Genomic DNA, 17,749 nt, shown 5'->3' with positions numbered 1-17,749 from the left:
CATATCTACAACACACTGTGTGCCCTCAGGCTCCTCCTCCACATATCTACAACACACTGTGTGCCCTCAGGCCCCTCCTCCACCACATATCTACAACACACAGTGTGCCCTCAGGCCCCTCCTCAACCACTACCACATATCTACAACACACTGTGTGCCCTCAGGCACCTACTCCACACATCTACAACACACAGTGTGCCCTCAGGCCCCTCCTCAACCACTACCACATATCTACAACACACTGTGTGCCCTCAGGCACCTACTCCACACATCTACAACACACTGTGTGCCCTCAGGCCCCTCCTCCACCACATATCTACAACACACTGTGTGCCCTCAGGCCCCTCCTCCACCACTACCACATATCTACAACACACTGTGTGCCCTCAGGCCCCTCCTCCACCACTACCACATATCTACAACACACTGTGTGCCCTCAGGCCCCTACTCCACCACTACCACATATCTACAACACACTGTGTGCCCTCATGCCCCTACTCCACCACTACCACATATCTACAACACACTGTGTGCCCTCAGGCACCTACTCCACACATCTACAACACACTGTGTGCCCTCAGGCACCTACTCCACACATCTACAACACACTGTGTGCCCTCAGGCACCTACTCCACACATCTACAACACACTGTGTGCCCTCAGGCACCTACTCCACACATCTACAACACACTGTGTGCCCTCAGGCACCTACTCCACACATCTACAACACACTGTGTGCCCTCAGGCACCTACTCCACACATCTACAACACACTGAGGCCTCAGGCCCCTCCTCCACCACTACCACATATCTACAACACACTGTCCCCTCAGGCCCCTCCACCACATATCTACAACACACTGTGTGCCCTCAGGCCCCTCCTCCACCACATATCTACAACACACTGTGTACCCTCAGGCCCCTCCACCACCACATATCTACAACACACTGTGTGCCCTCAGGCCCCTCCTCCACCACATATCTACAACACACTGTGTGCCCTCAGGCCCCTCCACCACATATCTACAACACACTGTGTGCCCTCAGGCCCCTCCACCACATATCTACAACACACTGTGTGCCCTCAGGCCCCTACTCCACCACACATCTACAACACACTGTGTGCCCTCAGGCCCCTACTCCACCACACATCTACAACACACTGTGTGCCCTCAGGCCCCTCCACCACCCTGTGTGCCCTCAGGCCCTTACTCCACCACTACCACATATCTACAACACACTGAGGCCTCAGGCCCCTACTCCACCACTACCACATATCTGGGGACTGGTATGCGTGTTAAGATAAAGTCCTCTTCATATTCTTAAAGTTGAAACATGTGGTGGGCCCTGGTGTGGTGGGCCCCGGTGTGGTGGGTCCCAGGGGGCTCCCCAGGGTGGGCTTTTATCTTAACACACATATCAGTCCCCAAGTCCAGAACAGACTATGGGAGGCACACAGTACTACATAGAGCCGTGACTACATGGAACTCTATTCCACAGTACTACATAGAGCCGTGACTACATGGAACTCTATTCCACAGTACTACATAGAGCCATGACTACATGGAACTCTATTCCACAGTACTACATAGAGCCATGACTACATGGAACTATTCCACATCAGGTAACTGATGCAGCAGTAGAATCAGATTTAAGAAACCGATGAAGAAACACCTTATGGAACAGCGGGGGACTGTGAAGCAACAAGCAGGCACAGACACAATAACATACGAAATATACACACAGATTTAGCACTGTAGATGTGTGGTAGTGATGGAGTAGGGGCCTGAGGGCACACAGTGTGTTGTGAAATCTGTGAATGTATTATGTTTTTAAAATTGTACAAATTGCTTTAATTTTGTGGGACCCCAGGAAGAGTAGCTGCTGCCTTGGCAGGAACTAATGGGGATCCATAATAAACCCCAGGAAGAGTAGCTGCTGCCTTGGCAGGAACTAACAGGGATCCATAATAAATACAAATACCTTAGTAGTCCTTGTTTAGAGCAGTGAATTAACATACCTTATCAGGGTAGTAGTCCTTGTTTAGAGCAGCAGTGATTTCAGCCATGAAGGGAGAGTGCTGGATGTCCTCGTTGTTACAGAGCACATGCACCGCATACTCTCCTGCTTCCATTGGCCAGTACCGCACGTCACATGACCCGTCGCCCTTATCATCACACTCGATCTTCGCCTGGGACGGACCCTCCACTGAGAAACCTGGACACAGACCTTCTGATGAGCACACGCAGATTCTGTGTGGACGTGTTTACCTATTCTGATGGGGACCAGAATTCGCCACAATAGTAAACTTACACAAATTTGACCGACTGGGGACATTGTTTGACAAGGTCAAATCCTATTTATTGGGGGTTTAGGGTTAAGGTTAGAATTACGTTAACGGTTAGGAGCTGGAGGTCGACCGATTAATCAGGACCAATTTCAAGTCTTCATAACCAAGGCATTTCTGGACGCCGATTACATTGCACTCCACGAGGAGACTGAGTGGCAGGCTGACCACCTGTTACGCGAGTGCAGCAAGGAGCCAAGGTAAGTTGCTAGCTAGCATTAACTTTAAAAAAAAACAATCCATCTTCACAATCACTAGTTGATATTACTAGTTTAACTAGTTTGTCCTGCGTTGCATATAATCAATACGGTGTCTGTTAATTTATCATCCAATCACAGCCTACTTCACCAAACGGGTGATGATTTAACAAAAGCACAATAGTTGCACGACTGTACTGAACCATAAACACCAATACCTTTCTTAAAATCAATACACAGAATTATATTTTTAAACCTGCATATTTAGCTAAGAAATTAATGTTAAGCAGGCAATATTAACCAAGGAAATTGTCAATTCTCTTACGTTCATTGCACGCAGAGTCAGGGTATGTGCAACAGTTTGGGCCGTCTAGCTCGTTGCTAATTAATTTGCCATAATTTTACATATGACATAACATTGAAGGTTGTGCAATGTAACAGGAATATTTAGACTTATGGATGCCACCCGTTAGTTAAAATACGGAACGGTTCCACTGAAAGAATAAACGCTGTTTATGACTTCAAGCCTATCAACTGCTGAGATTAGGATGGCAATACTAAAGTGCCTATAAGAACATTAATTGTCAAAAGGTATATGAAATACAAATGGCAGAGAGAGGAATAGTTGATGAGTCAATTCCTATAATAACTACAACTTCATAACTGGGAATAATATTGAACCACCAGCTTTCATATGTTCTCATGTTCTGAGTAAGGAACTTAAACGTTAGCTTTCTTACATAGCACATATTGCACTTTTACTTTCTTTAACACTGTTTTCGCATTATTTAAACCAAATTGAGCATATTTCCTTATTTATAAAAATAAGTGTTATATTAAAATAAAAGTTAATTCAGTATTGTTGTAATTGTCATCATTAAAAAAATATATATATATTTTTTAAATAATCGACATCAGGTTTTTGGTCCTCCAACAAATCGGTATCATAAATCGGTCGACCTCTATTAGGAGCCAAGTTTAATTTTAGGGTTAGGAGCTAGATTTAGGGTAAGGGAAAATAGGATTTTGAATGGGACTGAATTGTGTCTCCACAAAGTTAGCCGTACAAGTGTGTGTACACTTACCCAGTGTTCCCACATTCTCTCCAACAGCTTCGACCACGAAGTCGGCAGATTTACCCACAATGCCGCTCTCCAGGCCGGGCCCCCATGCTCGCACCTTCTGTGGACCCGCCTCCAAACCAATCTTCACCTCCAACGGGCTGCAACAGGAAGTGATGTGTGACAGCATTACACCAGGCTCTCTATTCATGACTATTAATTGTTGTTGACACATCACATGTTGCAAAGAGGATCACAGTTATTTACCAGAGTTCACCTGCAATGACTTACAGTCCTTTCCCCCTATTAGACTTAGTTGAATGCACTAACTATATGTCACTCTGGTTAACAATGTAAATGTACCTGCGGGGGATGTGTTGTCCTCCCCAGGTGATGGTTATACTGTATGTTCCGGGGGTGGTGGGGTAGTACTCAAACCCAAACACTCCGTCTCCTAGATCTTTCCTCTTACAGGGCTCCTCCAGACCCTCTGCACACACAGGGTCAGTTTGGTCATTAAGCTAATTGAGTCAGAGTGTGTTAGAGATATACATACAGTAGCAGTCAAAAGTTTACACCTACTCATTCTAGGGTTTTTATTTTTTACTATTTTCTACATTGTTGAATAATAGTGAAGACATGAAAAGATAACACATTTGGAATCATGTATTAACCAAAAAGTTCAAATAAAATATTTTTTAAAAGTTCAGATTGTTCAAAGTAGCGTCCCTTTGCCTTGATGACAGCTTTGCATTCTCTCAACCAGCATCATGAGGTAGTCTGTAATGCATTTCAATTAACATGTGGTCTTGGTAAAAGTGAATGTGGAATTTCTTTCCTTCTTATTGCATTTGAGCCAGTCAGTTGTGTTGTGACAAGGTAGGGGGGGTATACAGAAGATATCCCTATTTGGTAAAAGACCAAGTCCATATTATGGCAAGAACAGCTCAAATAAGCAAAGAGAAACAACTGTCTATCATTACACATGAAGGTCAGTCAATATGGAACATTCCAAGAACTTTGAAAGTTTCTTCAAGTGCAGTCGCAAAAACCAGGAAGAGCTATGATGAAACTGGCTCTCATGAGGACTACCACAGACCCAGAGTTACCTCTGCTGCAGAGGATAAGTTCATTAGAGTTAACTGCACCTCAAATTGCAGCCCAAATAAATGCTTCCGAGTTCAAGTAACAGACATCAACTGTTCAGAGGTGACTGCATGAAAGCAGGCCTTCATGGTTGAATTGCTGCAAAGAAACCACTACTAAAGGACACCATTAAGAAGCGAGTTGCTTGGGCCAAGAAACAGGAGTAAGGGACAGACGGGTGTAAATCTGTAATTTGGGTTGATTAGTGCAAATTGGAGATTTTCAGCTCCAACTGCCATGTCTTCGAGAGTAGAGTAGCTGAGCGGATGATCTCTGCATGTGTAGTTCCCACCGTGAAGCATGGAGGAGGAGGTGTGATGTCTTTGTGAGATACAGAGTAGCTGAGCGGATGATCTCTGCATGTGTGGTTCCCACAGTGAAGCATGGAGGAGGAGGTGTGATGTAGAGTAGCTGAGCGGATGATCTCTGCATGTGTGGTTCCCACCGTGAAACATGGAGGTGTGATTTTTTTTTAGAATTCAAGGCTCACTTAACCAGCATGACTACCACAGCATTCTGCAGCGATACACCATCCCATCTGGTTTGGCCTTAGTGGGACTATCATTTTCAACAGGACAATGACCCAACACACCTCCAGGCTGTGTAAGGGCTATTTGACCAAGAAGGAGAGTGATGGAGTGCTGCATCAGATGACCTGGCCTCCACAATCACCTGACCTCAACCCAAGTGAGATGACTTGGGATGAGTTGTACCTCTGAAGGAAAAGCAGCCAACAAGTGCTCAGCATGTGGGAACTCCTTCAACACTGTTGGAAAAACATTCCCTATGAAGCTGGTTGAGAGAATACTAAGTGTGTTCAAAGCTGTCAAGGCAAAGGGTGGCTACTTTGAATAATAGCAAATATATTTATTTGTTTAACACTTGAAAACCCCTGAATGAGTCGATGTCCAAACTTTTGACTGGTACATAAACTCAGCAAAAATAGAAACATCCCTTTTCTGGTCCATGTCTTTCAAAGATCGTAAAAATCCAAATAACTTCACAGATCTTCATCATAAAGGGTTTAAACACCGTTTCCCATGCTTGTTCAATGAACAATTAATGAACACGCACCTGTGGAACGGTCGTTAAGACACTAACAGCTTATAGACGGTAGGCAATTGAGGTCACAGTTATGAAAACTTAGGACACTAAAGAGACCTTTCTACTGACTCTGAAAAACACCAAAAGAAAGATGCATTGGCAGACCACGTGTAACATCTGCACAGGATCGGTACATCCGAACATCACACCTGCGGGACAGGTACAGGATGGCAACAACAACTGCCCGAGTTACACCATTAACGCACAATCCCTCCATCAGTCCTCAGACTGTCCGCAATAAACAGAGAGGCTGGACTGAGGGCTTGTAGGCCTGTTGTAAAGGCACCAACATCGCCTACCGGCACCAACATCGCCTACCGGCACAAACATCGCCTACCGGCACAAACATCGCCTACCGGCACAAACATCGCCTACCGGCACAAACACGCCTACCGGCACAAACACGCCTACCGGCACAAACACGCCTACCGGCACAAACCCACCGTTGCTGGACCTCGTCACTGACGAGTCAGTTGTCTCACCAGGGGAGATGGTCAGAACCGCGTTTATCGTCAAAGGAATGAGCGTTACACCGAGGCCTGTACTCTGGAGCGGGATCGATTTGGAGGTGGAGGGTCCGTCATGGTCTGGGGCGGTGTGTCACAGCATCAGACTGACTTCCTCCTCCCTCCCTTCCCTGCAGGCTCATTCTGACATGACCCTCTAGCATGACAATGCCACCAGCCATACTGCTCGTTCTGTGTGTGATTTCCTGCAAGATTTCCTGTCAGTGTTCTGCCATGGCCAGTGAAGAGCCCTGATCTCAATCCCATTGAGCACGTCTGGGACCTGTTGGATCGGAGAGTGACTGCTAGGGCCGTTCCCCCAGAAATGTCCGGGAACTTTCAGGTGCCTTGGTGGAAGAGTGGGTAACATCTCACAGCAAGAACTGGCAAATCTGGTCCAGTCCATGAGGAGATGCACTGCCGTACTTAATGCAGCTGGTGGCCACACCAGATACTAACTTACTTTTGATCCCCCTTTGTTCAGGGACACATTATTCCATTTAGTCACATGCCTGTGGAACTTGTTCAGTTTGTCTCAGTTGTTGAATCTTATGTTCATACAAATATTTACACGTGTAAATTTTTCTGAAAATAAACAGTTGACAGTGAAGGACGTTTCTTTTTTGATGAGAATACATTAGATGCTCGTTGGCATAGTTGACTAAATATATAGGCTGCTGCAGGGTAGTGTAGTTGACTAAATATATAGGCTGCTGCAGGGTAGTGTAGTTGACTAAATATATAGGCTGCTGCTGGGTGGCGTAGTTGACTAAATATATAGGCTGCTGCTGGGTAGTGTAGTTGACTAAATATATAGGCTGCTGCTGGGTAGTGTAGTTGACTAAATATAGGCTGCTGCAGGGTAGTGTAGTTGACTAAATATATAGGCTGCTGCTGGGTGGCGTAGTTGACTAAATATATAGGCTGCTGCTGGGTAGCGTAGTTGACTAAATATATAGGCTGCTGCTGGGTAGTGTAGTTGACTAAATATATAGGCTGCTGCTGGGTGGCGTAGTTGACTAAATATATAGGCTGCTGCTGGGTAGCGTAGTTGAGTAAATATATAGGCTGCTGCTGGGTAGCATAGTTGACTAAATATATAGGCTGCTGCTGGGTAGTGTAGTTGACTAAATATATAGGCTGCTGCTGGGTAGTGTAGTTGACTAAATATATAGGCTGCTGCTGGGTGGCGTAGTTGACTAAATATATAGGCTGCTGCTGGGTGGCGTAGTTGACTAAATATATAGGCTGCTGCTGGGTGGCGTAGTTGACTAAATATATAGGCTGCTGCTGGGTGGCGTAGTTGACTAAATATATAGGCTGCTGCTGGGTGGCGTAGTTGACTAAATATATAGGCTGCTGCTGGGTAGCGTAGTTGACTAAATATATAGGCTGCTGCTGGGTAGTGTAGTTGACTAAATATATAGGCTGCTGCTGGGTAGTGTAGTTGACTAAATATATAGGCTGCTGCTGGGTAGTGTAGTTGACTAAATATATAGGCTGCTGCTGGGTAGTGTAGTTGACTAAATATATAGGCTGCTGCTGGGTAGTGTAGTTGACTCAATATATAGGCTGCTGCTGGGTAGTGTAGTTGACTCAATATATAGGCTGCCGCTGGGTAGTGTAGTTGACTCAATATATAGGCTGCTGGGTAGTTGACTCACTGGGGCCCTTGATGGTGACTTTGAGTTCTCCAGTCCCAGCTCCTTTAGTGAAGACTCTGAAGTCAGCCGTCTCCTTCACCCTGAGGCCTTTGGGCTGCAGACCACGCCCCTTAGCCCGAACCAGGCTGGGGTTACAAGCTGGGGGAGGGAGGAGGGTTAGAGGTGAACACAGTCTATAGTTTGAATGGATGACATTAACCCCCAGGGGAACTGCTAAATAAGGACCGGATGAGTAACATGCGCGTGTGCGTGTGTGTGTGTGTGTGTGTGTGTGTGTGTGTGTGTGTGTGTGTGTGTGTGTGTGTGTGGACACTGGGTCAGTCTGGGTTTGGAGGTTTAGAGAGATGACACACCAGTCTATGAAAAAGGATGAGTCACAATGAATAGTATGAGACACACACCGAGTCTAGCACCCGAGAGAGATCCCAGGAAGTGACAGGACAGTAGAAGGAAGAAGCTGCTCCAGAGAGAGAAGAGATACCAGCTCCCTCCATCCTTCCAGAGAGAGAACGAAGCAGTTAGAATATAAAAGTAGTGACAGAATAACAGAGCAAGAACCAGAACCAGAATAACAAAGCAAGAAACAGAACCAGAATAACAGAACAGCAGAAACAGAACAGCAGAAACAGAACCAGAATAACAGAACCAGATTAACAGAACCAGATTAACAGAACCAGATTAACAGAACCAGATTAACAGAACCAGATTAACAGAACCAGATTAACAGAACCAGATTAACAGAACCAGATTAACAGAACCAGACAAAGTAAAGTCAGACACTGTCTCATTTCCCTCAGTCTGTCTCACCCTCTCCTATGTTAACAGTGAAGGGGCTCTTGCTGATCTGTCCTCCGGCGAAGGTAACGTAGATGGTGTGGGCCCCCCCAGGGTGGGTTTGTAGGTGCAGCGGTACGAACTGTTGCCCTTATCCTCTATCTGACACACCACCACGTCCTTCTTACCCGCTGGGTCCATGATCACCACCTCCACCTCTCCCACACCAGCACCTGGAGACACGGGCAGCTTTAGCATCATACCAATAGACTGCGTCCTCTGTAATTATGGGACTGAGAAGCACTCTTCTTGGCCCGATACTCCAAAAAGTTTAACAATGGGGTTAAAACACAGACCGTCAGTTTTCATTTGATCCATTGTCATACATATTGGGTGAACCGTTTAGGAATTACAGCACTTCTCACACAGTCCCCCACTTTAGGGGAGCAAAAGTATTGAGACAAATTCACTTGTGTGTATTAAAGTAGTAATGTATAGTCTCATTTAATTTTTATTTAACTCGGCAAGTCAGTTAAGAACTAATTCTTATTTACAATGATGGCCTAGGAACAGTGGGTTAACTGCCTTGTTTTAGGGATAGAACGACAGGTGTCCCTAGTCAGCTCGGGGATTCGATCTAGCAACCTTCGGTTACTGGCCCAACGCGCTAACCAATAGACTAGTCATTTGTATTGCAAATAAGAATAGAATATCTCAAAACACGTCTACATGAATGTGGATGCTACCAACATTATGGATAGTCCTGAATGAATCAGGACTAATGAGTGAGAAAGTTGGGACACACAAATATCATAACCACCAAGATATGCTAACCTCTCACCATTACAATAACAGGGGAGGTTAGCATTTGGGGGGGTATTTGTGCATCTAAAACCCCCTTCTTTTTTAAAACCACAACAAAAATACAGTCATCCTTCCTAACGGAGCTGCCTGAGAGGATGGAAACTGCTCAGGGATGTCAGAAAGAGACCATGGTGATTTTAAAATGGCTGTGAAGAGAGAAAGAGTGTACCTGCGGTGTAGACATCAAAGTATGTGGTCTTATTGGCAATGTTCCCGGCAGGTTCTAGTCCAGGTCCCTGGGCTGTAGCTTTACTGCTGTCTCCCTGAGCCATCCCCACATCCACCTCATAAGGAGACTTATTGATGTGTAGCCCCGCAAACAGCACAGTCACCTGGTACAACACAGAGTTACCAAACAGCACCGTCACCTGGTACAACACAGAGTTACCAAACAGCACCGTCACCTGGTACAACACAGAGTTACCAAACAGCACCGTCACCTGGTACAACAGAGTTACCAAACAGCACCGTCACCTGGTACAACAGAGTTACCAAACAGCACCGTCACCTGGTCAGAAAAACATGTCACCTACACAGAGCACCATCACCTAGGATTAAGTAGGGTTTGTTTAGGCTTACCTTGTGCATCCCAGTGACTTTGGGAATGTAGAAGACTGAGTAGGTACGATTCTTATCGTTGTTGGCTGTCACCTTGGCCTGACGGGGAGGATAGAGAGAGACATAATTATCAAAATCCAGAAAAGAGACATTTCAACCACCTAAAAGTATGCAATTCCCAAACCTTCCATAAAGCAATCACCTGGCTCTCAAGAGAAGACTGGCTATGTACACACTGCCTACAAAATGAGGTGGAAACTGAGCTGCGGTTCCTAACCTCCTGGCAAATGACTGGCCAGAGAGACGCATATTCACCTCAGATTACAAAGACCTACAAAGAATTTGAAAACAAACCCAATTTTGATAAACTACTGGGTGAAATACCACAGCAGCAAGATGTGTGACCTGTTGCCACAAGAAAAGGACAACCAGGGAAGATTAAGCACCATTGTAAATACATGCATTTATTTTCCCTTTTGTACATCATTACAACACTGTATATAGACATAAAACATGACATTTGAAATGTTTTTATTCCTTTGGAACTTGAGTAATGTTTACTGTTAAAAAACAAAATATTATCTACTTCAATTTAATTGAGACACCGAGAGCTATACTTTTAAATTTAATTTAATTATATTTGAGTTTAAATCACAATATTTGTTAGATTATTTATTCTGGCTTTCTGGTGGATTAAATTGAAAACAACTATCTATGACGTTTAAAAATGTTTAAAAACAGCGATATTTGGGATTTCCTTTAAATAACTTAAAGTGAGAGGTTGTAATCTGAGTAAAGGGCCATTCCTGAACATGGGGTGAGACATTCTTACTAATCTGCTATAGAAGAGGTTCAGATTTAAGTTTAACTTTTGTATGACTGAAGCCTTTAGTGAGAGGTCTAATATTTTCATTTCTGCACCCCGAATTCATATTCATTATATATGATCCAATACGTATAGAATATAGTTTCAATCCAGAGAGGTTAGAAAAAGTACCTAGATCCTCTATGAGGCTGTGGAATCCATTGAAATTGTTGGATCCGATTTTCACAGCTAAAATTTCAATGGCCATAATAAATAGATATGCCGATAGTGGACAACCTTGTTGCACTCCTCTTGACAGTTTAAAACTTTAAGTAGCCATTGACTATTTTACACCTCGGGTTACTATACATACCTTTAACCCATTGCATAAGGGAGTCTCAAATTTAAATATTCCAGGCATTGTATATAAATTCCAGTCTTACTTCCTCAAAGGCCTTTTCAAAGTCAGCTATGAATACCAGGCCTGGTTTCCCAGATATTTCAGTGTTCTATTGTTTCCAGTACTTGTGTTATATTTTCTCCAATGTATCGTAAAAACCTGTCGTCTGACTAGGATAAATTATATCCGACAATACCTTTCAAATTCTATACGCTATACATTTTGCATCAACACTGAAGAGTAAGGGTCCTCCAATTGTTTTTAACTTCCTGTCTCAGTAATAATGAAATCAGACCTTGCCGAGTGTCCGATAATCGACCATTTACAGAGTGGTTACAACACGCCAAGAACGGTCCTCTGAGTACATCAAAAGGTTTGGTATACCTCCACTGGTATGCCATCCAGCCTTGGGGTTTTCCCAAGGAAAAGGCTTTAATTGCATTATGAAGTTCCTCCTCTAATTTGGCCTTCAAATGAGTCTCTGTACATATTATTATTAATAACAGAAAAGAAAATCCTGACAATTAACTTCAGTTAGAGGAGATTGAAATTAAAACATATCCTTAAGTACTTTGGTGAATCATGGGTAACGCCATCATTTGTAACAAGTTTCTGTAAATAATTTGGCAGCATTTCTATGTTGAAGATTTAAAAAAATAATTTGGGACATTTTCCCCATATTCCATCCAGTTGGCTTTATATTTATAAGTCAGAAGTTTACATGCACCTTAGCCAAATACATTTAAACTCAGTTTCACAATTCCTGACATTTAATCCTGGTAAAATTCCCTGTTTTAGGTCAGTTAGGCTCACCACTTTATTTTAAAAATATGAAATGTCAGAATAGAGAATGATTTATTTCAGATTTAATTTATTTCATAATATTCCCAGTGGGTCAGAAGTTTACATACAAAATTAGTATTTAGTAGCATTGCCTTTAAATTGTTTAACTTGGGTCAAACGTTTCCGGTAGCCTTCCACAAGCTTCCCACATTAAGTTGGGTGAATTTTGGCCCATTCCTCCTGGCAGAGCTGGTGTAACAGAGTCAGGTTTGTAGGCCTCCTTGCTCACACAAGCTTTTTCAGATCTGCCCACAAATTTTCTGTAGGATTGAGGTCAGGGCTTTGTGATGGCCACTCCAATACCTTGACTTTGTTGCCCTTAAGCCATTTTGCAAGTATACATGGGATCATTGTCCATGTGGAAGACCCATTTGCAACCAAGCTTCAATATATCCACATAATTTTCCCACCTCATGATGCCATCTATTTTGTGAAGTGCACCAGTCCCTTCTGCAGCAAAGCACCCCCACAAAATGATGCTGCCACCCTCGTGCTTCACGGTTGGAATGATGTTCTTCAGCTTGCAAGCCTCCCACTTTTTCATACAAAAATAACAATGGTCATTATGGCCACAGTTCCATTTTTGTTTCATTAGACCAAAGGACATTTCTCCAAAAAGTACGATCTTTATCCCCATGTGCAGTTACAAACCGTAGTCTGGCTTTTAATGGCGATTTTATAGCAGTGGCTTCTTCCTTGCTGAGCGGCCTTTCAGGTTATGTCGATATAGGACTCGTTTAACTATGGATATTGATACTTTGTACCCGTTTCCTCCAGCATCTTCACAAGGTCCTTTGCTGTTGTTCTGGGATTGATTTGCACTTTTCGCACCAAAGTACGTTCATCTGGATCAGAACACGTCTCCTTCCTGAACGGTATGACGGCTGCGTGGTCCCATGGTGTTTATACTTGTGTACTATTGGTTGTACAGATGAATGTGATACAGTCAGGCATTTGGAAATTGCTCCCAAGGATGAACCAGACTTGAGGCCTTGGCTGATTTCTTTTGATTTTCCCATGATGTCAAGCAAAGAGGCACCGAGTTTGAAGGTAGGCCTTGAAATAAATCCACAGGTACACCTCCAATTGATAAAAATTATGTCAATTAGCCTATCAAAAGCTTCTAAGGCCATGACATCATTTTATGGAATTTTCCAAGCCGTTTGAAGGCACAGTCAACTTAGTGTATGTGAACTTCTGACCCACTGGAATTGTGATAGTGAATTGTAAATGAAATAATCTGTCTGTAAACAATTGTTGGAAAACTTACTTGTGTCATGCACAAAGTAGATGTCCTAACCGACTTGCCAAAACTATAGTTTGTTTACGAGAAATTTGTGGAGTGGTTGAAAAACTGAGTTAATGACTCCAACCTAAGTGCATGTAAACTTCGACATCAACTGTATATGCGGTGTGTATATATATATATATATTTGTGGTGTGTGTATATATATACACACATATACATATACATATATTTGAGTTGTGTGTGTGCGCGCATACCTCCTCTTTGTGTCCGGCAGGGTCCTCTACATACACTAGAACCTCTCCCATTCCAGCACTGATGGTCTCCACTGTGAACACCGCCTTCTTCATCACAACGTTACCTACTGGCTCTATACCTGGAGAGAACGAGAGAGAGCAAGAGGTGAGAGGCTGAGGAAAACATGTAGGTGTGTGTGTGAGACAGGAAAACAGTTGTTAGTGTGTACCTGGTCCGTATGCACGGGCCTTCTTGGGGTTCAGTTTGGGGCGGAGGGGTGCGCCAGGCTTCAGTTTGGACTTGGGGAACTGGGACAGGTATGTCATCACGGAATGTTCATCTACATTAGGTCAACGATCTCCTCTGGGGTTATCACCTAGGAAACCAGATGGCACACTTTAGACACACACAGCAGAGGGTAGCCTGATTTAATGTAGACCTTAACCACTACATCAGACGATCTCAAGCTGCACAAAGCACCCACACGCACACAGAGCCACAGAGACAGAGGAAGAGTTGTTCTGAGAACTGGCCCACTGTGGGAGGAAACACCAACCACAGAGATAACTGACAGCAAGTTACCAAGGTCTGCAGAGCTGCCAACCTCTCACGAAAGCCCTGCCCACATGACAACTCAGCACTGCACACAAATACTAGGCTAACGCCATGAAGCTAACTGTACGCCGTGTCACCTACAGACAGCATCACAGCTCTGTAATGATTATGATGGTAGCATGATTCCACAGAGCCCAATGCGACGGTTAGCGTAGCTCGTTTACCTGAGGGATACCCAGCCAGTCATCAGCCTGTTGCATGGCCTCACGGGCGTTGTCCACTGGTTTAGTCTGGTCCCACTGGTCCCAATCAGGGCACAGGCCTACAAGAAAACATTTAAAACTTAGAAACACACAACTATAAAAAAAAAAAGAATGCTTACTGGGTCTTTGAAACAAGCCCCTTGTGACTACCCATCTAGCCCCCCCCGCTCTCCCCTACACTCCGACCTTTAACCCCTGACTTACCCGGGAGCACAGCTGTCGACCAGAGCCCCCAGTGCTCTGCCACTCTGCCAGTCTCTGCTGAAGTTGTGGATGGGGATCTCTGGTAGCTTGTTCTGGATCCATCCCAGAAGTCTCTGTTTCGGGGTCTTCTGCTGGCCGTCGCCCCCTCTTCCTCCTCGTCCCACATGGGCATGGAGATGGAGTAGTGGAGGATCAGTGTCCACACCATGCCAAGGATCAGCTTCAGGTTACCATCCACTATGGCCTTGGAGTCTGGAGGAGAGAACGTAATATATGAATATGCAGATCTAGGATAAGGGAGAGGGTGGGGGTTGGATTAGGATTGGAGTAGTAAAATTGGATTAGGAGTAGTAGTAAAATTGGATTAGGAGGAGTAGTAAAGTTAGAGTAGAGATGTAGAGGGTGGGGTTGGATTAGGATTGGAGAAGAGCTGTAGAGGGTGGGGGTTGGATTGGTGACTGGGAGATCAGAGATGAGCGCAAGAGTGATGCAACCACAGACCAGTCCACACACGTCTTCACGCACACACAGGATTGGGGTAATTGCTCATCAGGTCCTAAGGGCGGTGTGATAAAAACAAGCCCCCAGGACAGGGAGAAGGCACAGCCTGAGTTCTAACTCGATAAAGATGTGTTGGCGCTCCTCACACGTTGGTGCTTGCTGGAGGAATGCTGAGGCAACACAATCCAGGAGACAAGAATCCTCCTTTTGTTGTGTCGGTGCGTGTCTGACACACCAGAAAACATGAGTGGAATCCTCCTGTAATCCTTTTACAGTTCTCATAGGCTTACAATGTTGTTTTGAATATTGCGCAAACAGTCGCTAAGATTATATTTGGTTGTGAATGTTGCAAAATAAAAATGTTGAATTCAGCAATTGTTAGCTAGAATGCTAACGCTCATTGACATGGACTGGAAGCAAAGCTAGCCAAAGAGCCATTTTACTGGTTGAAGTTAATTCATTAAGAAGATTCAAGTACAATGCAGTTGATTTGCTAGTATGACACCAACATTAGATTAAGCAGGACAGTCGCGAGCCTTACAACCAGAAAGGGTGAAATGCACAAACAATAAACAAGTACATGGAAAGCATTTCTGCTGGAGGAATATGAGAAATTCTGAATAGCCACCCCCAGTCACTGTCCGTTAGCCCCCCAGTCACTGTCCGTTAGCCAGTCCCCCAGTCACTCTCCGTTAGCCTGAAGGCTGAGACGATAAGACAGTGATAGAGAAGCCTAAAGGCTGAGACAATAAGAAGACAGTGATAGAGGCCTAAAGGCTGAGACAATAAGAAGACAGTGATAGAGGCCTAAAGGCTGAGACAATAAGAAGACAGTGATATACAGGCCTAAAGGCTGAGACAATAAGAAGACAGTGGTATACAGGCCTAAAGGCTGAGACAATAAGAAGACAGTGATATAGAGGCCTAAAGGCTGAGACAATAAGACAGTGGCAGAATAAATTCAACCACACCTGTGGTTCATCACAACCAAAGAGCAACTTGTCTAGTTAAGTCCATAAAGCATGCAACAGATAGATGTCCTACAGCATGGTCAAAGGTAAGGTTTTAAACATTTTCAGACTAACTCTTGATTTACTCCACCAGAGAGTCAAAGGAAACAGGAGCCTCCACTATTCCAGCATCAAATCTCCTCTGCTTAGTCTAATACAGTGACAACTAAATGATATCCAAAACTATTATTTAGTCCAAAGCAAGGTAAATATCATGTGGCTATTCATGGTTCTGATTTCGTGTGCATGCAGGTAGAATAAACATGTTGACTCACTCTACTTGTAGAGAAAAGTCATCCTCCTCTCTCTTCATGCTTTAGTTGTTGTCGTCCTAGGCTACCTGGCTAAAATACTTGGTTGCTTAGCTTCATTTCATGGGCAACGATTAGACAGCTAGTTAACATTAGCCTTCCACATATTTAACTTTCATCCTCTCAGGCCAGAGGCACAATGTATGAATTAATGGTTGTATCAGAATCCCCGTTATAATCATTGGCCAGTATGGAGTAATTAAGCAAAACCACAAGTCCAAATATCTATCTCCATACAACAATTCAATGACATTTGGCTTTGATGTGATAGGTGTGAAGCCAAATCACAACTGGCTTCCCTTAACACTTTTGTTTTTAATTGCGCCAGGACCATTCAGTTGAGTGAATGCAGATTGGCTATTATTGTATAACGGAGGTAAATAACAGTAGCAGGGCTACATACAGGGGGGTACAGGTACAGAGTCAATGAGCGGGGGACCGGTGTCGAGGTTATTGAGGTAATATATACATGTAGGTAGAGTTATTATGCATAGATAATAACAGAGTAGCAGCAGCGTAGACAGGGGGGGCAACGCAGTCTGGGTAGCCATTTGACTAGATGTTCAGGAGTCTTATGGCTTGCGTGTAGAAGCTGTTTAGAAGCCTCTTGGATCTAGACTTGGTGCTCCGGGACCACTTGCAGTAAAGTAGCAGAGAGAACGATCTATGACTAGGGTGGCTGGAGTCTTTGACAATTTAGGGCCTTCCGACAAAACACCTTGTAAAGAAGTCTTGGATGGCAGGAAGCTTGTCCCTAGTCATGCATTGGGCCATACACACTACCTTCTGTAGTGCCTTGCGGTTGGAAGCCGAGCAGTTGCCGTACCAGGCAGTGATGCAACCTGTCAGGATGCTCTCGATGGTGCAGCTGTAAAACCTTTTGAGGATCTGAGGACCCATGCCAAATATTTTCAGTCTCCTGAGGGGGAATGCATTCAGCCTCGAGCAAATTGAAGGAAAATTATGGAACAGATACGAAATATGTTTTTTTGCCAATTCGCCAGTTAGCATTCCCCATTCACCGTCTGTTAGCATTCCCCATTCACCATCTGTTAGCATTCCCCATTCACTGTCTGCTAGCAAGTTAGCCAAGAGAGGAAGAGAGGCCCAACGCCGTTGAAAAAATCTATCCCCCCACCAGCATGTCGCGTTAT

At 44.2% G+C, this 17,749-nt stretch overlaps 1 pseudogene; it reads right to left on the bottom strand.

Moving 5' to 3' along the window:
• Positions 1 to 17,749, bottom strand: part of LOC127925797 (filamin-A-like) — a 45,976-nt pseudogene that overhangs the window by 16,119 nt on the left and 12,108 nt on the right.

This window comes from Oncorhynchus keta, unplaced genomic scaffold (assembly GCF_023373465.1).
Source record: "Oncorhynchus keta strain PuntledgeMale-10-30-2019 unplaced genomic scaffold, Oket_V2 Un_contig_6274_pilon_pilon, whole genome shotgun sequence".
NCBI lineage: Eukaryota > Metazoa > Chordata > Actinopteri > Salmoniformes > Salmonidae > Oncorhynchus > Oncorhynchus keta.
This window is presented reverse-complemented; position numbering and strand designations above follow the sequence as displayed.